At 38.6% G+C, this 22,299-nt stretch overlaps 1 protein-coding gene across 3 annotated transcripts in view; it reads left to right on the top strand.

Moving 5' to 3' along the window:
• The first annotated feature begins 1,138 nt into the window (after window positions 1-1,138).
• The window catches only part of arhgap32b (Rho GTPase activating protein 32b), a 232,415-nt gene continuing 211,254 nt past the window's right edge, over window positions 1,139-22,299 (top strand). For all 3 annotated transcript variants that reach the window (XM_057820954.1, XM_057820953.1, XM_057820955.1), the window contains exon 1: window positions 1,139-1,560. The gene's annotated coding sequence lies outside the window, so the exon portion shown is untranslated. The remainder of the gene's footprint in view (window positions 1,561-22,299) is intronic.

Below are 22,299 nucleotides of genomic sequence, written 5' to 3' on the forward strand. Positions count from 1 at the left end.
TGGATTTGTTCGAACACAGATAATTTTCCCCAGGAATGTCATATTTGATATTGGCCTATAATTACTAATGGTTGAGGCATCCAGATTAGGGTTTTTTAAGAAGTGGTTTAATTACCGTAATTTTCGGACTATAAGCCGCTACTTTTTTCCTTCATTTTGAATCCTGCGGCTTATAGTACAGTGCGGCTTATTTGTCTATTTATTTGGGTCAAAAGGTAACACTTTCTTTGACAGCGGTGTCATAAGACTGCCATAAGACATTCATAATTGTGACATGACACTATCATGGGCATTAATGACATTAAAAATTATGTCACTAACTCCATTTTTGTCCAGCTCGGATCTTTACATCCATTCAAAACACATAATTTGCCAGATGACACATAATGACATCTGTCGTAAGCATTCATGAATACTCATGGTAGTGTAATGTCAGGTCTTAAGACAGTATTATGGCACCTCTGTCAAATAAAGCGTTACTACATACCATAACTGGCAATTGATGAAACGACTGGAACAGTAACTGAAGAAATAATAAAGAACAGGAGTTTGTTATTTATATCTGTAGTGCTGCAATGCATGTTAGGAGGCATGTTGGACGACAACAGTGTTGACAGCAGGTGGCAGCAGAGGTTGACTGTCTCCCCCAATGGAGCAGTGATGGCCAAATGAAGCTTCTTAAAGCATTGAAGCTTTGCAGCCAATTGGTTCAAAGCTTAATGGTGTTTGATTTGATCTTATGACAGTCTTATGATGCTGCTTTCAAATACAGTGTTACCTGATAAAATATTTAGGTGTTAATATTCCATAATACAGTGAGGACAGCTGTGGTTTATAGTCCAGTGCGGCTTATCTATGAACAAATGCCATTTTCGTGTCAAATTTGGTGGTTCGCGGCTTATAGTCAGGTGCGTCTTATAGTCCATAAATTACGGGTACTGCATTTTTTGTTAAACCTAAGTAATCTCGTATAATAGATGATAGAACAAAGAAGAAAGCAAGAATAGTTTCTTGTCCACTAAGCGTGGACGTTTTATATTCAGACTGGTGGTGATTATATAGATGCTAATATTTCCGACTCTCACAAAAGCAACACTGCGACAGCGCCGCTGCTTGGCTCTGCCTTCTCAGCTAGTAATCACTTTCCTACTTGTGCTCCCGTTGACTTGCACATGGAGGGAGCAACTAGACACTCGTATAAATGTGTTAAAATAGCTACCCGTGAATCAAATGAAAGACGGTTAAATTTAATATGTCGTTTGACAAAGATATACGTTTTTTTTTTTTTTTACTACACCGGGAAATTTGACTAAACATTGCTAGTGAGCCGCTGGGGAGTTTTTTTGTTTAGTGTGGGGTTGGCGCCGTTTCTTTCAATTCGTTGGGAAACGTTGAATGAGTCTCAAAAGACGCCCTATGACCCGATTTCGGACTGAAGTTGAGATGTGGGCAGAACCGTAACCAGGTGAAGAGGAAAAGACCAGACGAAAGCGAAGGCTAAACTCTCCTCGCCGTCCGACGGTGGTCGTCAGAGCCACATGATCGACACGCTAACCTGAGGTACTTTTCATTCTGAGCACTCATGTTTGGGTTATTCATGTGGCCCGTGTGTTTATTGTGTTTATTTCAACAATATTGCATCTTATTAGTTTCAGTTCGTGTTCGGAGAGGAGACATTGGATATGCCTAAATTAAATGGCGTGCGTGCGTGTGCGAAGACAGCCTCACTCGTGGTGTTGACTAAAATCCGCCAGCAGTGGGGAGAGGATCCGCTTATTTCTCAGGCTTCTGTTTAGCTTAATGTTTCATGTTTTTCTTTTTCATGATTATATTCTGTTCGTAATGCTGTTAAACAAGTTGTCTGATGGGGCAACCTATCGTGAAGCGTGCCCTCGTCAGTAGGTGTCATATTTTCCTTTGTGTTGATAATCAAAGAGAAGATATAAATTTATCTATATTGAGCCTGGGCGATATGACAAAAGGTGAGATCATATTAATCGATATTGAGAATCCTCACGATATTTGTTTTCTTTCAAATTTGAAGTTTTGCTACTAAGTATGTTGACAAAACAAGATGCTAGTTTAACCAATCTTTGTCAGAACAAAGATGTTCGTATGCTGACAAACTACTACACAGCATTTCACAAATATGAGGAACATCACACAGCAATAAAAGTTAACAAAATGCTGAACATTTGCACAAAATCTGAGGTAGACATGCAAACCCAAAAAATTAAATAAGTATATTTAGACAAACAAATTTCAATTTACGCTCAGAAACATGTTAAAACCCTTTGTGCATGAAGTTTTGGAGTGTCTGACAAATGTCAACAAAATAACTACACAAAAGAAAATGTTCGGATTCAAAAATGTTACAGATAAACGAGAAAAATAAGTCTGTGCACTAGGGTTGTTCCGATCATGTTTTTTTTGCTCCCGATCCGATCCCGATCGTTTTAGTTTGAGTATCTGCTGATCCCGATATTTCCTGATCCGACTGCTTTTTTTTGCTCCCGATTCAATTCCAATCATTCCCGATAATTTTTCCCGATCATATACATTTTGGCAATGCATTAAGAAAAAAATGAATAAAACTCGGACGAATATATACATTCAACATACAGTACATAAGTACTGTATTTGTTTATTATGACAATAAATCCTCAAGATGGCATTTACATTATTAACATTCTTTCTGTGAGAGGGATCCACGGATAGAAAGCCTTTGACTTTGTATATTGTGACTAAATATTGCCATCTAGTCTATTTGTTGAGCTTTCAGTAAATGATACTGTGGCCATCCCAAATGCATGATGGGAAAAGGAACCATGACTGTGCAACATGCTACCAATTGCTATATCTTCTCTGCGTTGGGAAATAACATAAGGTGTTAAGACAATGATGAATTGCCACCTTGCTTCCCCACATTGCTTCCCATGATATTTCTAATCATAGGGAGAGGGATTGCAAGGCTTTAGCCAATTAATAAAAGGCTCCAATCGCTGCCAAAGTTTACTCTGCTCATTTTGCGCTGCCGTTTATCTCTCTATATAGGTAAAGCGGCGTCATTATAGATTGAGCGCGACAATGAGTGAGAGGGTCATGCAGCGCATGCATTCATTGCGTTAAATATTTTAACGTGACACATTTTTAAAAAAATAAATTGCCGCCGTTATCGGGATAAATTTGATAACCCTACCTTAAGCCTAAACTAAAGACTCTGGATGAGTGTAACATATTATGTCTGTGACGATAATACAATTAGAAAACGATTTAATTAAAATATATATATACAGTATATTAAAAAAAGGCATGGCTGATATTTTTTTGCCGATTCCGATACTTTGAAAATGACGTCATCCCGATCGATCGGGACATCTCTACTGTGCACAGTAGACGTGTGCAAAATTTCCGATTCTTAGATTATTCGCGATTCGGCCGTGGAAGATTCGAGAACGATTCACAAACATCCAAATTCCGATTATTGAAATATGCCAAGTGAAGCGGAAGTACAACACACTCAGCGCGCCGCGCGGTCAATGAGCAACGGAGCGAGAGTAGCTAAACATCATGCTTCTCATTACCCGGCACCTCGGGTAATGCCAATGCTCATGCCACGAGATAAAAAAACACAACAACATACCTGAAGCTGCTACAAAAGTATGTCATCCACATAGTGTTACGGTAGATATCATTTATATAAGACTAGATGCACTACGGTAGCGGTAGCGTTTGCTGCACATCTACAAAAAGCTAGATGCAGACGTAGTAAACGGCCGCCATCTTAAAGCAGTACACTTCTCTGCAAGGCTGTTGTAGCGCACCTTCCAAGCAAACCTAATTAACTTTTTATCTAAAATACTCCTAAATCGGTAAAATATTGACTTGAATCTATCTTTAAAATAGTTTTAAAACTTTCACATGTCGAAAGTTGACAAAAGGGAAATTATGGATTAACGGTAGCAATTTTAACAACTTTAACGGTTGATTCACAACATTAAATTAATTGAATGTAGTTTAAAGCTGCTGATACAGAATGGGGACTGGAGTTTTTTATTTACTGTTATTTTTGTATATTTGTTTACTGCTATATGTTAACTTGATACTGAAATAGTAGTTTGGTTTAGCCTGAGAGTATTTTTGAACAATTTTGGAACAAATGTACAAAATATTAAAAAAAAAAAAAAAAAAAAAAAAAAAAAGGGGGGGGTGCATCAATAATCGTTTTAGAATCGAATCGGACCATCTGAATCGTAATCGTAATCGAATCGTTAGGTGCCCAAAGATTCCCAGCTCTAGTGCACAGTATCAAGCTCTAGCGTTCACGTCACATTAGTGCCCCCTGGTGTTCAGGTGGTGTAATTACAGTTGAAATCTTATCGACTTTTATCGAATGTTTTTTAATTTCTGCTGACAAAAATTATATGACAATAGTAATTATCGTTTTAGCTCCCAGGCTGAATATACTGTATATATACATTATATAACACCATTTACCATTATATTCAGGGGTGCACATAAGTGGTCCGCATGCGCGCATGCGTACTGGACATAGACAAACGCGCTGGCCCTCAACGGCTTCCATACGCTTTTGCGTACCGATGGCTGACCACTGTATTTGCGGCGCACACGAGAAAATCCCTTCTCAAAATTTCAAAGAGGCAGGCCCCGCTGAGTAATTATTTCCATGTTCCCCAGCCCCGTCAAAGGACAGACAGACGACAGAGACGTCACCGGAGCTATCGAAAAAAAGGACTTTTGCTGAAAAGTGGCTGCAGGAGGTACCATGGCTAGAAGCAAATGATGCTCGCATGGAAATGTGGTGCAAAATTTGCCGTGAGAATCCCAATGTCACTGATAAGAGCAGCGCATTTTATATAGGGTCAAATAATTTTAGCCATCCAAACTTTGAAAAGCACGAAAAAAACAGCATGTGGCAATGTGGCGATGTCAGACAGGACCCCACTCGCCCTATGGACAAGTGGCGGAATAAAGTTAATGAAGAACAGCGCCATGCACTGACAAACGTGTTTTTGCTCGCATTTCACAAAGCTAAACATGCACGTTCAATGAGCTCTTATGAGGAGGACATCCCACTTTTACAAAGGCTAGGAGTTAATGTGGGAGCCGCATAATGCCCTTTATTTTGAATTAGTGCTTTTATGTTTATTTCTTTACATTTCACTTCAAAGTAATGGCAATTTTGTTGTGCCAGTTGATGTTAATCAAGCGTTAATTGTTAATATAATTAATTAAAGGTAATTTGTTCTAAGTAAAGCTTGTCATAATTTTACTGCATCAGGCGGGTCGGCTCTCAAGCTCAATGAGGACCAAGTCACATCTCCAGGTCCTCATCTGAGAACCTGGGCAAAAAAAATATGTGCACCCCTGTATATATTATATTAGATACGTGCCGATTACTGGTTTCAAGGTATACCGTGGTATGAATTTCTATGAAAACGTCAAGGTTTCAAAACCACGATTTTATTTCGTCATACTGTCCCTAATGTAATAGCTATTTTTATGTCCCAAAAATGCAGGGAGAATCCATCGCTCGCAGCCGCAAGGCTCAACCCTCCCCCACCGGTTGTTGCTCAGTGTCAGTTGCTGTGCTACACAATGGCTGGAGGAGGTGAAACTCTGAACTTTTTCCCACATCAAACAAAATGAAATCGCTGGTATCGGAATACTTAGGCTACAGAAAAGTTACAGACGGCCACGGCTTATAGGAGGAGGGCCTACAGACATGTCAAACACGTTTAGGGAGGGTGGCTTCCAAGAAGGCAATACCGCCAATATGATTTCGCATTTATACAAAACTAAAGGTTAGTAAACACTGTCATGAATGTTTCCAACTAGCTATGGGAGTTAACTCCAGCGTGTTTAGTGTGTCTAGCGGTGATAAAACGTGTTCTTTTCTGTGGCAACTGTCTGTGTAGCGAAAGAGCGTGCGTGTGTATAATGTAAACATGATATGAATGATACACACGTGCTTTTTATGGAAAATAATAATTTTTGTTCTGATGGTGATAATGTTGAGCTGTAGGTGTAGGTTATGGCTCACCAAAAGGACTGTATTTATTTTAATTTTATTTAGAATATGAGTTATTTTTTGTGATAAAAAACAAACAAACAAACAAACAAAAAACTTAATATTATATTTACACTACCGTTCAAAAGTTTGGGGTCCAAGCGACCCCAAACTTCTGAACGGTAGCGTATGTTCCAATTTGCTAATATGTTTTGAAAAATATAAATCCTGTTCAATGGGAAAAAGACTTTTTTTTTTTTAACCCAGATATCTCAAAGTAACACATTTTAGAGCTGTAATTGCAATACCGTGATACCGTGATATTTTGGCTAAAGGTTATCATACTGTCAGAATCTCATACCCGCACATGCCTAATATATACAGTTATTCAATTGTGTTTACTGTTTTCACATGTGACTTAAAAGTCAGAGGTGGGTAGAGTAGCCCAAAATTTTACTCAAGTAAGAGTAGCGTTACTTCAAAATAGTGATGCACGATAATGCATTTTTCAGCCGATACCGATAACCGATAATTTCCTCCTCGTTCCAACCGATAACCGCTAATGTCAAGCCGATAATTTTATTAAAGATTTATGTAAAATTTTAAAGTATACACAAGAGAAAATATTGCTGTGCAAAAATAATATTGCTCTTTTTTTTTCAACATCAAATGTGAACAAGTAGTAGTAGTAGTAAATTCCAACATCTAAATAAAGACAGATTGTCTGACATTGTGTAATGGTAAACTTTTGGCAACAATTACTTACAGAGTAAATACATAAGTTGCACAAAAATGGCTTTAAAAGTATGCCATTCCTAAAGTCAGGCATGAAATTCTCTCACCTTTCGGCGAAATTCGCCGTTTTGAAGTCAAAAAGGATGACCTACTTGAATCGTGTAGATCCGAGGAGAAAACTTTTAAGGGGGGTGGGGGGGTTCGGGTGTAGGCATGTGCCGGTTACCTTCACGGTTTACCATGCTATGAAAACGTGGCGGTTACAAAACCACTAAAATTTTCCTTCATACAGTAGTACGTATTCGTTAATTTTCATGTGTCGAAAATGCAGCCAGAAGTGGCTTGGCGCGGCAGCACTTACCCCTTCCTCTGTTTGATGGTGCGAGTGTCAGTGACGCTATTCCAGCAAACCCAAAAAGAAACACTCCAAACGCAAGGCGTAAATTCTTCAATTTATTGATCTCTCAAATCGTGGTAACTGAAATATACCAAATGAATACATTTAAAACGTTGTACAATCGTATTTTTCCACGTGTGAGTCGCTTCAACAGTTTAGCTTCATGAAAAAGTTCGCCAAAAACAAAACACACATTTTCCTTTCAAATTCAATACACAAAGTTACTAAAAACTTACAAAGACGAATGATAGGCAAGGCTTAGTTAGGAGAGCAACTTCATTGAGGTTAATCACAGCCGCTGAGAGAGAATCAAGTTTGTATGTGGGGAGGAGAAAAAGAGCGTCAAAGATCGCTAATTGCGACAGATGATCTTGTCCTAAGAACAAATTCACGTTCGCTGGACGAGGTGAGGTCTCACTCCCAATTTTTTTTTTTTAGATGAATGCATTCGCCAGCATATTGAATTTGGTGAGTAATGGTTTTAATCGTTTTCATATTTTGCGGTATGACAAAGTTACTGCCGTTTGTCGCAGCTTGCGTTGAACATGCCAGAGCGTCCAGTGAAAAATAGCTCCCGTTAAGGTAGCGTCCAGCTTGTGTATTTAACGGTAATATAAAAGCAGTGTTGTCAGTAACGCGTTATGTGAGTAATCTGTAATCTGATTACTTTCTTTCAGTAAAGAACAATCTAACGCGTTCATTTTTGTAAATCAGTAATCTGAGTAAAATTACTTTCCTTGATGCCTGTGCGTTACTATTTTGTTATTGCCCCATAATGTATGTAGAATGAAGAATACTGTAGTCATGGGAGTGACATCACATGTCACATTTTTTAATCGGGGATGGAACAAAAAGGGTCACGTGTATTACCATGATGCGTGAGCGCTGGGAGTTTGCGGCCAAAACAACATAGCCTTGCTACCTCGCCAGGATGCAATGAAATAGGCAGGAGATACACTACAAACGGCTGCATTTGCACACTGGAAACACAGCCATTACTTCACATTTTTGTCCAGTAAAGATGACAAAAATATCTCCGTGCGCTGCGAACTTTGCGCTGGCTCAAAAAGACTGTCGACCGCTATAAGCATCCAATTCAAGCACCATTTGGAATTACAGCACAACAGGTAACACGAAAGCCAGGACTTTTTGATACTGCTCGTGCTCAATCCTCAGTTCAAGCTCAGTTGTTGTTGAAAGTTTTGAAAGCTTAGGTTTAAAGAAATTCTAAATATCCATCTTGCCTCCTCAGCTGTAGTTTTGGCTAAGCAATGCAAACGGCTGTCTCTAAGGTGCTGTAGTCACATGATCTGTTCGAAAAATAATTTGGACCCATTATGAAATAGTTTGAAGGATTCTTGTTCATTTCATTCATTTTTGTTGTTTATTTTATTGCTCTAAAACTTTTATAGACAACATTTTAATGGCCATATTCAATGGTCTTTATTTTAAAGGGGAAGTTCAGAATTTTTACATTAGGCTTAATCTTTGAGTTAGCCGGGGTTTAATTAGTCGTTGGAGTTGATTTGAACAAATTCTGTGCAGTTTGCCAGTTATTTGTTAGTTTCAGGGGTCCGGAGTGGCTAAGCTAGTGCGAGTCAATGGTGGTTGAAATCAACTCCTTCAACTAATTAAACCCCCGCTCGAATATTAAGCCTTATGTGAAAAATTAAAATGGTCAAATTCGCCACATGTAGGACGTTTCGCCGACAGAGGACATTTTGGCAGAACGCCGGAACATATTTCCTCCACACCTTTCTCACCTTTTTAACCCCTGACCCATTTTCATGCCTGTAAAGTATAACATTACTACACAGCAAAAACACAGCTCCTTAAGACTAGTTAAAGTCCCTTGTTTTCAGTGTAAATCTATTGAAATAAGTTAAATTAACTTCCAGCACTTCAAGTATATTTCACTCAGATTTCTTGAAGAAAAATGGCCAGCTGAAAATAAGATTAACAGCCTTATTTTAAGCAATAAATTATTATACATAATCCTAAAAAAAAAAAAAAAAAAAAAAAAACTTGTCAGAAATGTTCTTTATTCAAGAATATGTATGGTTCAAAACATTATTTGAAAGCAATTTTTTCTTGATTTAGGTGAAAATGACCTTATTTTTTTAGATGTTTGGGCTTAATAAGAACAAATTGCAATATTTAGTTCAAGTAAGTGGAATAATCTGGCGCATTCAACTAGTCTTCAACACTCAAACAAGATGGGGAAAATTATTTGACTAGATTTAAGAAGAATGATCTGATTAAGACGTCATAAATTTAAAGCGTACTGAATGCATTACTGACTGGATGACTTCTTTGTGTCGTTTGGTGTATGTTACAATTATCAACTAACCACTGTGCCGTCATGATAAACATGGTTTGTTGACATCACCTGTGTAAATGTTCGTGGTAAAACTGATGTGATCGGCATGTCTTTCACGAAGAATCGTGGTCGTATAAACTGCATTATTTTTTCATCCAGGGATTTGGCTATCGGGTCATTTCGGGAATTTCCTCCCGCCTGTGCCCTTCAGTCCGCCCGGCTGACAAATTAACACCCGCGCCAGGCCTCTGTCTTGAACCGGAGTGGCGGCGGCGGCTAAGTTCGTACCGGATATCCGCCCGCCCCGGCCGGCTCGCTGCGGCGCATTCGGTGCATGGCTCTGCTCTCATCCTCTACCCGCCTAGGGCGAGGCGGCGGCCTGCCGGACCGGCGGGCTCCGTCGGAAGACAGCTACTTGTCAACTATCGATCTCGTGAGGTGTTTAGCCATAGATGGGAGTTTACCACTCGCTTTGGGCTGCATTCCCAAACACCCCGACTCCGGGAGGACCGCAGCGTCTCTGTATCGTCACAAGCCCCGTAGCTTCCTTTATAGTTTATTTGTTAACAATAGCTTTAGCATTCGTGCTAGCAGCAGCCTCATATTCGTTCCAAAAATCATTGTGATGCAGTTTTAAATGGCTGCTGGGTTAGTGCTAGTCGTGTTCAATGAGGACGCTTTCTTTAGGCCTTGAGGAACTGTTTTGTAGATGGCGAGAGCATCGTTTATTTCATTTCACACACGGGAAAAGCAACGCACGCTAGTGAGAGCGCCTCAACAGTGTCAACACTGATGTGTAACACCGCCTCCTCTATGATGCCGTACTCCTAAACCCCTCCTCCCACAGGGGCTTCAGAGAGGGGAGGGGTTGAGCAGGCGGCAGTGAAGAAGTGGAGAAAACTGCTTGGTTGCGCACATTTGGAGGCTAAATCAAGTATATAATTATCGGATTGCATTATCGGTTGATTTTTTTATTATCTGTATTATCTGTGTGACGTCATAATTGCCATTATCGGCCGATAATTATCGGTAGCCGATATTATCGTGTATCTTTACTTCAAAATAAAAGTAACAGTTGTTATTCTAAAAAATATAATCAAGTTCAAGTATAAAAGTGTTTGGTGAAAATACTCAAGTAATGGGTAACATTGTCGGTAACTGCTTTTGATGTTTTATTTTTTTGTGGGGGAGTATGTGCAACTAAAAGAACAAGCTGTGAAACTGAGATTTTTTTTCTTTCTTTTTTTCTTTTTATAAACTGTCCTGTATAGCTGCTTAGACACCGATAATAGGAATCTTGAGTGTCCTTATTGTCTGAACAGTTTTAATGTGGGAGTTTGACATACTCCCATTGCGGTTGCTAATTATGTTTTATTTATGAACTCATGACAACCCCATGACAAAACAGGACCTCACCCAGTCCAAAGCAAGACTTTTCCTATAGTTAAAGCATGACTCTCACATATAATCTAGTACATGTCTCATGAACTATGAGATCTTTGTCTTTTTCATGTTAAGTGGGCCAAATCTTATATCATAAATTTTAAAAGTAAACTTATGGAAATTGCTGCTGTAATTTGTAACTTGTAATTTCTTTTGAACAGGCTTTTGAATTTTCTTTTGAACAGGCATGATACTAGTGTGTGGCCACAGCGTACACATCTGATGTTGCTCACAGTGGTCCCCTATATGCTCAGGGAGCTTGTGTCTGCTCAGACACATGAAAAATTAGAGAACATTGGTTGCGACGTCTCATTGGTGAAAATAGTAGCGCCACTGTTGGTGTCTCTAGCAAGAAAAACTAAAACTAAAACTAAAAAATAAAATGTAATATGTACAATGAAGAGGAAAAATGTAATGACTATTGTAGCCCAAAGTAGCGGAGTAAGAGTACCGTTTCTTCTTTACAAGTCTACTCAAGTAAAAGTAAAAAATACTGCTTAGTAAAAGTACTCTTAGAAGTACATTTTTCTTAAAAAGTTACTCAAGTAGATGTAACGGAGTAAATGTAACTCGTGACTCCCTCTGCTACCTCTGCTTAAAGTTCACCATGAGTGTTTGCAAACTATCCCTCTGCTAAGTTAATGCATTTCTTGCCATTGTTGGTGATAGACATCCAGTCGAAATTGGATTTGACGTGAAGCGCAGTCAATATAGCAGCCAGTGAGTTAATTAACATTGACATTCTGTGTTGTACACCATAGATTAAATGTTCATAAATGACACAAAAGACAGTAATTCCTTAAACACGAATCAAATGGCAATTTCTCAATAAATTAGCTTATTCCTTTCAACAGTCAGCACTTCAAGAAAACAAATTTAGCATTAACGAGTTGAAAATATGGATTTCTATCGCTCAATATGTTTTGAAATATTCTGACTTCTAAATAAGGTCTTGGCTCCTCAGAGACTGTGGGAAAGCCCTCCCGCCCTCCACGTTATTTGATCAGAGTTCTTCAGGCTTCAGATGCTTCATGCCACATATTAGATTAGTGCTTAATCAGATATACATGGAGGACTTTAATTCCTATTTAACTAGTTAAACTACTTGAAACTTTTGGAGTACATGGTCGCACAAAATTTTCCTAAGTAGATACAGATAAAACAATGGCATCTATTATCTATCAGATTAAGTGTTTGCCAATGATTTGCTTCATGCTGCATTTCACCGCCAGCGAGGCAAATGACTTCAAACCTTCAAAACATATTGCATACCAACTCCTGTCATGATTAACAGCAATACTGTAGAGTAGTTGACAAGCCACACTTCATCGTGTTATGCTCTCAGGGTCACGGTTCAGTACATACTCAGCGCCGCAGACAGTGTTTGGGTTTTATGAATGAAAATAAATAAGTGAACTGAAAGCCATGTTAGCATTCCGAGCATGTTGGCGCTTGATTTGATGTGTCAATCACGCTCTTTAGTGTGATGTCTTACTTGGGTTTAGCCGAGTAAATCCACTTGTATTAGCTCTCTGCTTTGCTGCACCTGAGTTACTCTATCAATATTACGCAAATATGTGTACGTATGCCCAAACAAACACGAGTGATTGTTTACAACACTGCCTAATTGCTAAGTGGCCAGAATGGAGTCAACACCTTCCACAAAAACGGATGGTGCGCTAGTCACTGTTTTCTATAAAACGAGAGTTGGCGTATTTATAAATTCACCACGGATATGAACCTAAAATGCCATGCATGATGTTTTGCTGTAACTCGGGTTGCGAGTTATTTTGTCCATTTTCAGCTCCTTAAGATGAAACGGGGCAAGATTTAAGTAGGACTGGGCATTTTAAAATCAAGAACAATGTTTTCGATCAAATTAATCAACTACTTTGATAACCAATTTGGACATTCTTCACCTCAAACATGTCTAACTTCTTGAATGGCGTACCGCAAGCAATACGTCACTTTTGCTCATTAATATTCATGACGTTAGCATTTGTTGCTAGGGGGTCAACCTCTTGTTTGTCCCTAATAGTAAATGCATGGAGCTAGTGTACGAAAGAGATGTTTACTGAGCTAAACCTACCAATTCTGTCCGAAAATGATGTCCTAGGTGCCAAATTCACTGTTAAAGATGTGGAAGTAAATACAAATGTTCAGTTAAAGAGATGGCTTGAGTGTCGAGGGCTGAAAAAGACGGGAAAAAGAGCCGACCTGATCCAGAGTTAGCTTTTTTATAGACACCTTTTTCTTGTGTGCATTGCCTTACGCCACTGACGTTGACATTCTCCTGTTTTAACAATTTATCCTTTACCACCATATGCCCGGTCTTTCTCATAAATTATATCCTCTGGTTGTCTTACGTCTCTGACAGTTCTTGGGGGCAATTTATATTGCTATTTTTGTGTAGCGATCACAAATGCTACTCAGTGACAGCCAACAAACACTTTTAATTTTTTCATTAATAACATCTTAATTCGATAATTTATTTACACTTCCCCCTTATTAAGGTTGTTTTTTTTTTACAACAGAAAGGTAGCAGTGGCAGTCAGATACCATTTTAATTTTTTTTTCAGGTCATTCATTGTCAGACGGAAGCAGCACGGCAAAATGCCACGCAAAAAAATAAGAATACCAAAATTGCTTACCTCTTCGTCTTCTGTAGGACCATAGCCCCCGACAAAATGTTTATTGCATATGAAATGTTTGAATGGCTTCACCTCGCTGGCGTTAAACGGGTCTTTTAGACGTCCGCGCAAGTTGATCCATTCTTCACATTTTTTCTTCTGAGTCTTTGGTTTCTGGAAACGTCTGAAGAAAACACCCTTCATATGTCGTAATGTCTAGAGTCGTTTCTACAAGGTCCATAGCAGCAGTGTTTGATCGGCATGTTCTTTTTTGAAAGATTACTGGAGAAAACAAGCAGAAATAACATGGATTGTTTGTACGCGAGAACGTGTCTATATATACATATGACCCACTTCCGCGTTACGATGGCGACGTCACGGTCCAAAAATAGCATTCGTGCGGTACGATACTATAACATACATTAAATTCTCACTTGTAAATATGATCATATTTCATCATTATATTGTTGTTAGGTCATAGTAGAACATGAACAAAAATCAGCTTTTACTTTGGAAAACAATTCACATTTTTTCCAATTTTCAGACATCTTACTGTCCAAACTAGCTTCTTAATAAGGCTGCAACAACTAATGTATTAAATCAATTAAAGTTGATTAATAAATTAGTAGAGTTGGGCATTGAGCATCAATGGGACCCGGTTCTAACACTCCAGTTCTCCCGGAACCGTTCGAATTTTAAAATTTCGATTCCATGTTTCGATGCCCTGACCGCCGAGCGGGAAAAAAATGCTGCCGAAACCACGAAGAAGAAGCAACAAGAATCGCGTGTTTGTGCATTGCAACTTGATAACAACCATTGACATGGTGCGGCGGCGCTCAAAAGTTTGGCTTAACGTAACAAAAAAACAAAAAAGACCAGTCAGCTCAGTGCAACATTTGCAACACAAGTATATCATGAAAGGTGGCTGCACGACCAATTATGCACGACCGGCTTCATGGAATACGAGTGCCAAGTTCATAGCTAGCTGAGTGCTACGTAGTTGACACACTGCACCGTCAGAACCATATAATCTACATGCTTTTAAAAAATAAAAGTATATCGGCCTTGGCATCGACATTTGAAAATCCCATATCGGTCAACTTCTAATTATTTTCATAAGAGGCAGAGTATACAGTGCAGCTAATTTAATGTTAATATTTACTCATGCAAATGTTTAACACAATAAGCAACACCTAGTATAATTGACTTTCATGTGAAAAATGGTTGCCCAAAGTATTTAAGTACGCAAATCATGTCTTTTCTAAAGGAGAAAATAATGTGACAGAAAAAAATGTCACCGCTTACGAGGGCTACGTTTATATGATGAACGTGACGTCAATCATACCATGCGCGCACAGCACATACACGCTGTTACATTCGAAACAGTAGCTAAAAAAAATATAAGGACACACTCTTTACAGTTTTCTGTCCCAGTTTAATCTGTCACAGTCTTTCTCCTTCCTTGGTCTGAGACTCTAATGAAGTCCACTTCACTTCCTGGGTCCATTAAAGCTTGTTTCTCCAATAGCCGCATATTGCACAGGGAAATCTGACATAATCGCATTTGATTGATTAAACGGTATTGGCATTTTGTATGACAATGGCTATTTCACCTACTTACTCACCGACTCACCTAAATATTGGCAATCTTTTTAATAAATTCTTCTTTCCATTGGGATGCACATGATCAGGGTGTTTTCTGTTTTTTTAAATGAGCCACATTATCATTAAATGGCGCTAATACAGTTCTCAATGGTTAATGAGATTTTTCCATTTTAAAAGTTGATTGTCAAACTGTAAAAGTTGTTATATTTTGATTCTGTGTTTACAAAGGATTGTCCCGCCCTCCACCAATCAGCCAATTACGAGATAAGTTCTTTGTCTTCGTCCAGGTTGCCAGAGCTCTGTAACCTTCGTAAACTAAGGTAGCAGAAATAAGACTGGCCACCAATCTCACATATTGCTCCTTCAACTACCGTAATCTTCGGACTATAAGCCGCTACTTTTTCCCCTCATTTTGAAACCTGCGGCTTATAGTCCAGTGCGGCTTATTTGTTGATTTATTTGGGTTAATAGGTAACACCTTTTTTTAACAGCAGCGTCATAAGACTGCCAAAATACCGTCATAATTGTGACATGACACTATCACTGGCATTAATGAATCCTTATTAGTGATGTCATTAAATATCATCCGGCAAATTATGTCACTAACTCCATTTATGTCCAGCTCGGATGTTTTACATCCATTCAAAAGCGAGATAGTTTGTTGGATGACCCAAAATGACATCTGTTATAAGCGTTCATTAATGCTCTTGGCAGTGTCATGTCATAATTATGATGGTCTTATGACAGTTTTATGGTGCCACTGTCAAATAAAGTGTTTAATATTACCAGATCTAGCGATTAATGAAACAACTGGATGAGTAACTGAAGAAATAATTAGCGCAGAACATGAATGTTGATTGTTATATCTGTGGCGCCGCAATGCATGTTAGGAGGTATGTTGGAAGAAAACAGTGTTGACAGCAGGTTAACTGTCTCCCCCAAGGGAGCAGTGATGGCCAAATGAATCTTCTTTAAGCATCATGGTGGTTCATTTGGTCTTATGACGGTCATTTGATGCCGCTGCTACCGGTTAATATATTTTGGTGTAAATATCCCATAATACATTGAGGACAGCCGCGGCTTATAGTCCAGTGGGGCTTATCTATGAACAAATGCCGTTTGCGTGTCACATTTGGTGGGTGGCGGCTTATGGTCAGGTGCGTCCGAAAATTACGGTACTTTAGTTCAGAGGTTAGCAAACTATTCCACAAAGGGGCGCAGCGGGTAAAGGTTTCGAATAATCATGTAAACATGTAATGTCTTGCAGAATAAATTTTAAGAGAAGTAAAATGTAAGAAACAAGTGTTTATGCTTGCAATGATATTTATTTTAGCTCGCTAAGATTCCACTTTCAAAAGAGCATTAAATGTGTTTCAAACTAAATTTAAATACCTGAGCTTAGCCTCAAACAGTAGTAAAACATTAATAAATGGGGATCTAAGTACAGTACAACAAAAGAACAAATGACTAACTTGCATAGCTAAAGTTCTTTACATTAAATGCTATAAATTGCTAACTTTTTTTTTACAAAGCTCTTAACAAACGTTCAGACACATATTGCCCCCTAAGCTAAGCTAAACTAAACTAAACTAAACTAAACTAAACTAAACTAAACTAAACTAAACTAAATATACTTCCTAACTTAATAACAAGTGCAGAAACAAACATATTAGCTCAAACAAAAACGTAGCTTAAGTTGGTCTTAACAGGGAGCAGCTGGATTCAGCCATGTTAGACAAGTTATGGTATATTCACTGTTGCCACTATAGGGCAGTGTATCCACCCAAATTTATAAAACTAAATGCAACACTTTCAAAACAAATCATTACAATATCAGTTTGATTCAAAGCTTTTTTCTAATCGAATTACTCGAGGTAATCAATAAATTGTTGCAGCACTATTTCAAATGGTGTATGTTCTTTAAAAGTACCAGGAGACAAGAATTTTGAAAAGAATCAAAATGCTTTATGAAGAAAGTGTTATTTTTTGGGCCATATCACCCAGCCCTACTTTCAAGACATTTTTTTGTTCTTGTTCTAAATGTGAGATTGTCCCAAACTTTCAAAGGCTTTCTTGCTTCCCTCTGTCCTTGGAGGGCATGCACAAAGCCAGCCTTGAGCTGTGACCCAAGGCTTTGGATACTGGTGCATTGTAAAAGTCTAGGCATGCATTGTGGTTCCTTTCCTTATGTTCTTTAATTATGCGGAAGACTATCCGGGCAGTCTTCAAAAGTTCCACCATACATGCAAAGAGTTGCAGGCTTTCTAATCCTAGTGTGAAAACGCATCTCCCTTCTGGCCCCCTGTCTGCCTCGTCCACTCAAAGGGTGCCGTGACATTCCCAAAAGAGGTTCCAGTCTCCCGTAAACAATTCTTGCATTCACCCAAGCGCTGACTAGGAAGTTGACAAAGTATTCTCACAAAGGCACAGTGGTGAATAATGAGACCAGAATTGATCAAAAATGGCTTGTATTCATGACTTTTTTCTGACAATGAGTCGATTTAAAGGAAAACACTTTTCAGCTAACCATGAAGCTGGAAATAAAGCAGAAGTTAACCAGTTTTTTTTGTCTTTCTATCTGCCTAAACCAAAGAATTTATTGACTTGTAATCTTCAAAGTAGCGTTGCCTAGTTGGTCACTAGAGCTGGGAATCTTTGGGTACCTAACGATTCGATTACGATTACGATTCAGAGGCTCCGATTCGATTATAAAACGATTATTGATGCACCCCGCTCCTTTTTTTAAAAAATTTGTTTTGTATATTAGTTCCAAAATTGTTCAAAAATCCTCTCAGGCTAAACCAAACTACTATTTCAGTATCAAGTTAACATATAGCAGTAAACAAATATACAAAAATAACAGTAAATAAAAAACTCCAGTCCCCATTCTATATCAGCAGCTTTAAACTACTTTCAATTAATTTAATGTTGTGAATCAACCGTTAAAGTTGTTAAAATTGCTCGTTATTCCATAATTTCTCTTTTGTCTACTTTCAACATGTGAAAGTTTTAAAACTATTTTAAAGATAGATTCAAGTCAATATTTTACCGATTTAGGAGTATTTTAGATAAAAAGTTAATTAGGTTCGCTTGGAAGGTTCGCAACAACAGCCTTGCAGGGAAGTGTACTGCTTTAAGATGGCGGCCGTTACTAACGTCCGCATCTAGTTTTTTGTAGATGTGCTGGTAACGATACCGAAGCTATAATGCATCTAGTCCTATGTAAATGATATCTACCGTAACATAATGTGGCTTGTAGCAGCTTTTCGGCAGCAGTCAGGTATGTTGTTGTTGTTTTTTTTTATCTCGTGGCATGAGTTGAGCTAGAGCCGTGAGTTGAGCATTGGCGTTACCCGAGGGGCCGGGTAATGAGAAGCATGATGTTTAGCTACTCTCGCTCCGTCCCTAATTGCGTACCGAAGACCGCGCGGCGCGCTGAGTGTGTCGTACTTCTGCTTTACTTGGCATATTTCAATAATCGGAATTTGGATGTTTGTGAATCGTTCTCGAATCTTCCACGGCCGAATCGCGAATAATCTAAGAATCGGAAATTTTGCACACCTCTATTGGTCACACGTGCGTTCATTGGACAGCCTCTTTGTCGTGGCCCCATAACTGTTCTGTTAATTAGGCGGATGGGTGCCGTGATGGCTGGGTGCATTAGTATCATTATTTCTAATCATGTTGTACTAAAAAGTAGAGCTGGGAATCTTTGGACACCTAACGATTCGATTACGATTATGATTCAGAGGCTCCGATTCGATTATAAAACCATTATTGATGCACCCCCCCTCCCTTTTTTATTTTTATTTATTTATTTCTTTTTTATTTTTTTCAATGTTTTGTACATTAGTTCCAAAATTGTTCAAAAATACCCTTAGGCTAAACCAAACTACTATTTCAGTATCAAGTTAACATATAGCAGTAAACAAATATACAAAAATAACAGTAAATAAAAAACTCCAGTCCCCATTCTGTATCAGCAGCTTTAAATTACATTCAATTTATTTAAATCTCTACTTTCGACATGTGAAAGTTTTAAAACTATTTTAAAGATAGATTTAAGTCAATATTTTACCGATATAGGAGTATTTTAGATAAAAAGTTAGTTAGGTTCGCTTGGAAGGTTCGCTACAACAGCCTTGCAGGGAAGTGTACTGCTTTAAGATGGCGGCCGTTTACTAACGCCCGCGTCTAGCTTTTTGAAGATGTGCCGCTAACGCTACCGAATCTATATTGCATCTAGTCCTTTATAAATGTTATCTACCGCAACATTATGTGGATGTACTTTTTTAGCAGCTTTTCGGCAACAGTCAGGTATGTTGTTGTGTTTTTATATCTCGTGGCATGAGTTGAGCTAGAGCCGTGAGTTGAGCATTGGCATTACCCGAGGGGCCGGGTAATGAGAAGCATGATGTTTAGCTACTCTCTCTCCGTTCCTCATTGCGTCCCGAAGACCGCGCGGCGCGTTGAGTGTGTTGTACTTCCACTTTACTTGGCATATTTCAATAATCGGAACTTGGATGTTTGTGAATCGTTCTCGAATCTTCCACGGCCGAATCGCGAATAATCTAAGAATCGGAAATTTTGCACACCTCTACTAAAAAGTGTGAATCATTTCTTTGTATAAGGCAGTGCTTCTCAATTATTTTCTGTTACGTCCCCCCCAAGGAAGATGTAAACGTTTTGCCCCCCCCAACTCTCTGCTGCCACTGTAAATAGTATCATTTGTCTATAAAATTATACGTATACCTCTGCATAACATTGAGTCCTTGTTAACATTAAAACATACTTACAATACTTAAAATAAGTCAAGGGCGTAGGTTTGCAGAGGGACGGTAGGGACATAACATTACCAACATTTTTTAGGATGCTCAAATTGTCCTCACCAACCTTAAGGACACCCTAGCACCTAATAGCTAGTGTTACCCCATTTGGCTGAAATAACGTAAGTGAGACGCTTTTTGTAGCCATCTACCAGTCTTTGACATCGGTCTGAAGAAAGTTAACCCCACTCTTCAACGCAGAATACTTTCAGCTGTTAAATGTTTGAGGGGTTTCTTGCATGTACAGCCCGTTTTCAAGTCACCCCACAGCATCTCAATGGTATTAAGATGTAGGCTTTTAGTCGGCCATTCCAAGACTCTCCATTTTTTCCTTTTCAGCCAGTCCTTGGTTGATTTACTGGTATGCTTTGGGTCATTGTCATATTGCAGGGTCCAGTATCGCTTCAGCTTTAATTTTTTTCACAGATGATCTCACTTGTTCCTCAAGCACCCTCTGATACACAATAGAGTTCATGGTGGATTCTATGATGATGAGCTGGCCATGTCCTGCTGCAACAAAGCATCCCCAAACCATGACACTTCGACCTCCATGCTTCACAGTTTGTATGAGGTTCTTTTTCAGGAATGCTGTATTGGGTTTACGACAAACATGTCCTCTGTTCTGGTGTCCAAATAATTTTATATTAATCTGTCCAAAGAACATTCTTCCAGAAGTCCTGGTAATATTCACTCTGGCAAACTTCAGTCTAGCCTTCATGTTCTTGGAGAACAAAGGTTTCCTTCTTGTACACCTCCCATGAAAGTTTAACTTGTGAAGTCTCTTTCTGACTGTAGAGGCATACATTTTCACATCAACAGTAGCAAGAGACTGCTGTAGGTCCCATGATGATATTTTAGGGTTTGTGGAGACTTATTTTAACAGCTTGCAGTCTGCTGTTGGGGTGAACTTGCTTGGACGGCCAGACCTGAGCATGTTGGCAGTTGTTTTGAATGTCCTCCACTTGGGGACTATTTTCCGGACAGTGGAATGGCTGATTTTATATTCTTTTGAGATCTTTTGAAATCCCTTACCAAACTCGTGTCAATAATCTTCTTTCTGAAGGCCTCAGACAGCTCCTTTGATCTCAGAATGCTGTTTTCTCTCACTTCAACAGTCAGGGGCACACCAAACTAAATGTGAGGTTTAAATAAGGCAGGCCTCCTTCAAAACACTAGGTAATGATGTTCTAATCATGTTCACCTGATGTGATACCCCTGTGTGGGATTTTAGCCATTTTAAGTGGGATTGAATGTGGGGGTGTCCTAATTTATTCCTCAAAAGAAATTGCATTTATTCAAAATTACATTTTACAGAAAATTATAAAAAAAATCTTTTTGTTCAGTTTTAATTGTTAAGTTCTATTACTTGAATCCCTCAAGATTGTTAAAATTGATATTATTAAATATCCATAAGACCAAATATGTTACAAAACACACAGGCTTCTATAGGGTGTCCTAATTTTTTCACATGAATTTACGTCTGATTGGTTTAAAGGAGTCACGTGATTATTGTTGCGACATCACTTTGGTGAATCTGGCAGAGCCACTATGGGCATCTCTAGCAAAATTGAAGTAAAATCTAATGCAGTGGTACCTTTACTTAGTATACTTACGAACATCTCTACAAACTGAATTTTCAGGTTATGACATGCCACAACGGGAAAATATTGCCTCTTGTTAAAAAAGAAATTTCAGGATACGAGAGGCAAAAATGTAGTGTGGGCTGCTACTCTCAGTGCCCAGAGTTTACTGAACGTGATGTACTTGTAGTTGCTCTGCCATTGGATAATGCCAAGCATCTTCCTGGCATCCAATTGGATAAGAGGGACCTCTACTGTATATGTATGTGTGTATCTCAACGTCCTTTTCATTCGCCCCTCTGGCTATGAGGTGTTCCGACAGCTTTTTGTGAGTGTATCAACTTTTTTTTTTCTGTACTCAATTATTAGTTTTGTAAAAAACTAATAATTATGCACAACACTTACTTTGTTTATTGTGCAATAATCTAATTCTAACATGTATTTGTTGCTATTGTATGCTATATAAAAAATTTATGTCTGAATTTTGGGGGCTTGAAACGGATAAACTTGCAAGTAGTTAGGTGAACATTATGCTTCGTAATTTTGCAATATTGTATGGACAAGGCACCAGCTGACAGTAAACCAACAAATAGTAAGAGTTCTCTTAAAGTGGATGCCTTCAGCAAATTATCAACTTGTGAGACGTATTAAGTAAACAAGGCAGCAAATGGGGGATGTGTAATGACATGTTAACCGTATTTAAAAAAAAAAAAGGATAAAAACCTGTTTGGC

Source organism: Corythoichthys intestinalis, chromosome 18, assembly GCF_030265065.1.
Source record: "Corythoichthys intestinalis isolate RoL2023-P3 chromosome 18, ASM3026506v1, whole genome shotgun sequence".
In the NCBI taxonomy this organism is placed as follows: Eukaryota; Metazoa; Chordata; class Actinopteri; order Syngnathiformes; family Syngnathidae; genus Corythoichthys; species Corythoichthys intestinalis.